This window comes from Ammospiza nelsoni, chromosome 18 (assembly GCF_027579445.1).
Source record: "Ammospiza nelsoni isolate bAmmNel1 chromosome 18, bAmmNel1.pri, whole genome shotgun sequence".
Taxonomy (NCBI): Eukaryota; Metazoa; Chordata; class Aves; order Passeriformes; family Passerellidae; genus Ammospiza; species Ammospiza nelsoni.
The window spans coordinates 3,463,744-3,467,648 of NC_080650.1; positions in this window are offsets into that span (position 1 = coordinate 3,463,744).

Here is a 3,905-nt window from a genome sequence, read left to right on the forward strand (position 1 = left end):
GCATCAAGGATTTGCTCTCCTTATCTCCTTATCTCCTGTCCCTTTCTTCCAGTTTCCTCATCCCCCTGCTCTGCTCCACAGCCATGTGTGCATTTTGGCAATCGAGGCACTGGCAACAATTTTACAGGTCCCCATCCCAGAAACCCTGCTGTCCCTGACCTTTGCCACAGGTTGTGGTTCATCCCCACCCACAGACGCCCTCATTTCCCTGCACAGCTGCTCGGGACTTTGCAATTTTCTGCTTGTGTCAGAGGTTTTCAGTTCACCGAGGGTTTTCCTTGTCACCTGCAGACTTTCACTTTCAGGCTATAAAAAGGGATTCAAACCAGCACTAAAACCATCTGGGCTTTATCTTCCCTCCTGAGCAGAACAGCTCTGTTCAAGGTCGCTGGTGGGAAGCTCTTGGGGCTCTGCAGCACTTATCTCCCTGCCTAGCTCAGAGATGGCTTTTCACACGGCAAGATTAGGATGGGAAGGGCTGTGGGGAGAAGCAATATCTTTATTAGAGTAGCTCGGGTAATTGGAAAAAGGCAGCAGCGCTCTCAGCTCTGCTTTCCTTTCCTGGGACTCCAAAGCCACATGTTCATCTAGCAGAAGTTGTTCCTCCTCCACAGCTGCTCTGGAAAATCATCCCAATTCCTCAAAAACACCGACAAAGTTCCCCTGTGGATTTTTGCTTCCCATTGAGTCTCTCTTGGGACAGCCACGCGTTGCTGCACAAGCTCCAGGACTTCACTTTCTGAGCAGCTCCATATTTTCCCTTTTGTCCCCCAGGAGGAGCCCAGACCTCATTCCTCAGTTTCCCCATCAAGTTTTGATGGGAAAGATGTGAAAATGACCTCTCATGTTGATCTTGCCCTACAGCTGGGGACAAGGGAAAAGAAAAGGGTCTGAAAGGAGGTGAGGGGTGCCAGGAGCATTTCTGGACGTGGGATGCCCTTGGGCCCCGCTTCCTGCTGCTCCCATGACCGGTGACTGGGTGCGATTACACAGCAGCGAGTGCTGGAAGGCTCAGGGAGGAGAGCGGGGCCTCTGAGTCACCCCCAGTGCCGGGAAACTCGGGGTGCTGGGATACCGGGGGCTCTCGGATACCCGGCTCTGTGCAGAGAGCCATTCCCGGAGAACCCAAATGGATCCCAGGCCGTGCCTCGGCGTTCAAGGCGAGCGAGTCCCGAGTGTCACAGACCGCGGGCGTGGGGCGCTCCCGGCGCCTCTGGGGGTGCGGGACCTGCCCCGCTCCGCTCCACGCGGGGTTCCCGTCCCGCGCCGCCTCCACCGGGCACCGGGGCCCCTCCGAGCAGGGGAAGGGCCGAGGCGGCGGCTGCAGCGCGGGGAAGGGCCGGGAGAGGGCGGCGGGAGCCCGGGCACGGCGGCCGGAGCGCGGCGGGGGCAGCCAGCCCCGTCACTGCCTGTGTCCGCCTCCATCACTGCCTCCATCACTGCCTGCATCCCGCTCCATCCCGCTCCATCACTGCCTGCATCCCTGCCTGCATCCCGCTCCATCCCGCTCCATCACTGCCTCCATCCCTGACTCCATCCCTGCCTGCATCCCGCTCCATCCCTGCCTCCATCCCTGACTCCATCCCTGCTTGCATCCCGCTCCATCCCTGCCTCCATCCCTGCCTGCATCCCGCTCCATCCCTGCCTCCATCCCTGCCTCCATCCCTGCCTCCATCCCGCTCCATCTCTGCCTCCATCCCACTCCATCACCGCCTCCATCCCGCTCCATCACTGCCTCCATCCCGCTCCATCCCTGCCTCCATCCCGCTCCATCACCGCCTCCATCCCGCTCCATCCCTGCCTCCATCCCGCTCCATCACCGCCTCCATCCCGCTCCATCACCGCCTCCATCCTGCTCCATCACCGCCCTGCCCATCAACACCCTCTCCTAAATCAACCCAACCATCCCTAAATCACCTCCGTTACCATCTCCCCCACACCCAACCTCGGTAAAAGCCAGGCTGATTTTGGGGGGCATTTTGCAGCTCGTCACCGACCCTCACAGCCAAGCATTTCCAGGTGTCCTTACCCCCTCCGGGCAGCTTGGGATGAACAAGACCTCAGAGTGGGGTGGAAGAGGTCACCTGAAACCCTTCACATCGCACCTCGAGATGTGCTAATGAGCCACTTCCAAACCACTCCACCCATCCTGCAAACAGAATGGGGCAGAGCAGAGCAGTTAAGGAGGGAATTGGGAAGGCTGGAGGCTGGTAAAGGGTTTTACGCAGCAGAAGAAAGCAGCAATGGTTAAAAGCTGAGGGCAGTGCAGAGCGGAAGGGAAGCAGCAGCGCCTGAGTGAGTGAGTGTAAGAGCATCTGCGCAGCTCCACACACACAAACAACAAAAAAGCACAAGTCGGAGGTAGTGAATTAGCAGTTGGAGACTGAGAAAAATCCATACAGGAAGCAAAACAAAGGAGAAATCTCAGGCCACTGGGGCTGAGGGCGCTGGGAGGGCGTTTTGATGGGAAAAGATGTGAAAATGACCTGACGTAGATGAAGTTGATAAAGGAAAGTGCGATCGCTGGGAGCTGGGACAGCCGCCCGCGGGAAGGGGGGCGGGCACCCGGATCCGCCGGCCGCTCCTCCGCTCTCAGGAAAAGAGCCAGAAGGGGCAATTATGCATAAAGCAACGGCGGGAGGAATTAAAAAGCTGATTTCAAGGTAAGATTTTATCGTGTCAGCTGCTCCCAGCCACTTCCTTGTGGGGTTTGGGAAGGGCTGATTGGACGCAGAGCCACCTGGATCCCTGGCGATGCCCGAAGGGGTGCGGGGTTATGGCTCAAATCTGATCCGGGGGGTTGCTGAGGCTGCAGAAGGGCAGCAGGGCTCTTCTGTCCAAACCGGCTGCGGTCCAGGGGTGGCGCAGCTCCAGCAGCGAGTTCGCATTTCAGTCTTTTCTTCGCTGGAAATGGATTGGGAATGGATGGGGTGAACAACTGAGGTGTATTTAAAGCACCACAGAGGACGGACCCTCACAAATGTTCACAAACGGCTCAGTGTGTCCCAGCCCACTCTCCAAGGGCAAATTCCTGCAGCTTCCACCTTCGCACCACCCGCAAATCCATTGTGTGGTGTGTGTGAAATCCCAGTGCCACATCCTGGGCTCTGCCGTGACTTTTGCCCGCCCTGTGTGAGTGGCCTCTGCGCGGGGATCTGTCCCTCTGTCCCTGCCACTGCTGCCATTCCAGACAAGGCTTTGTAGGAACTCTTGGAACCATCAGTAACGCGAGTGGGGGATGTCAATGGGCCAGACGTGACAGTACAGACCACAGTCCAGCGCTTTACTGGAAAAAGGTGCAGTGGAAGTTTATTTTTGCTCCATTTCCCACGGCAGAGTGGGCGGCTGCGGCTCTGCCGTGGGGGCCCTGCTCCCCTGGGATGAGATGGCACCGGGATGGCTGAGCCTGACCCCTGCCCACCCACACCAGTCCCCAGTCCTGCTCGGCTGTGACCGCTCTGTCACGGCCGAGCCCCTCGCCCACCGTGCGGGACAGCTGTGGGACAACTGTCCTGATCCGCTCTGGCTGGACGTGGGCAGCAGCCCGCGCTGCCTTTCGCCACAAGATAATTGGGAAAATTATGAGAAGTGGGGTTTGAGACGGCACCTGGCCCACTGTTTCCACCGCACAGGTCCCTCGGGTCCCAGCCCGCGGAGCTGGTGGAGCAGGAGCAGGAAAGGGGAATTTTCCTCCCGAGCCTCCAAGAAGCCTCCAAGAGCCCCACGCTCGGGCTCCCCCCCGACTCCCGGGGGGCTGGGGCGGACACCCCCAAATCCACGGAGAAAACATTCTAGAAATTCATAAAAACTGAAGAGATATATGTAAAAATTAAAATTAAATCCACCCCGGGGAGCGCGGCCGGGCTGTTTGTGCCGCTGGCTCCGCGGGCGCGGATGCGATAAGA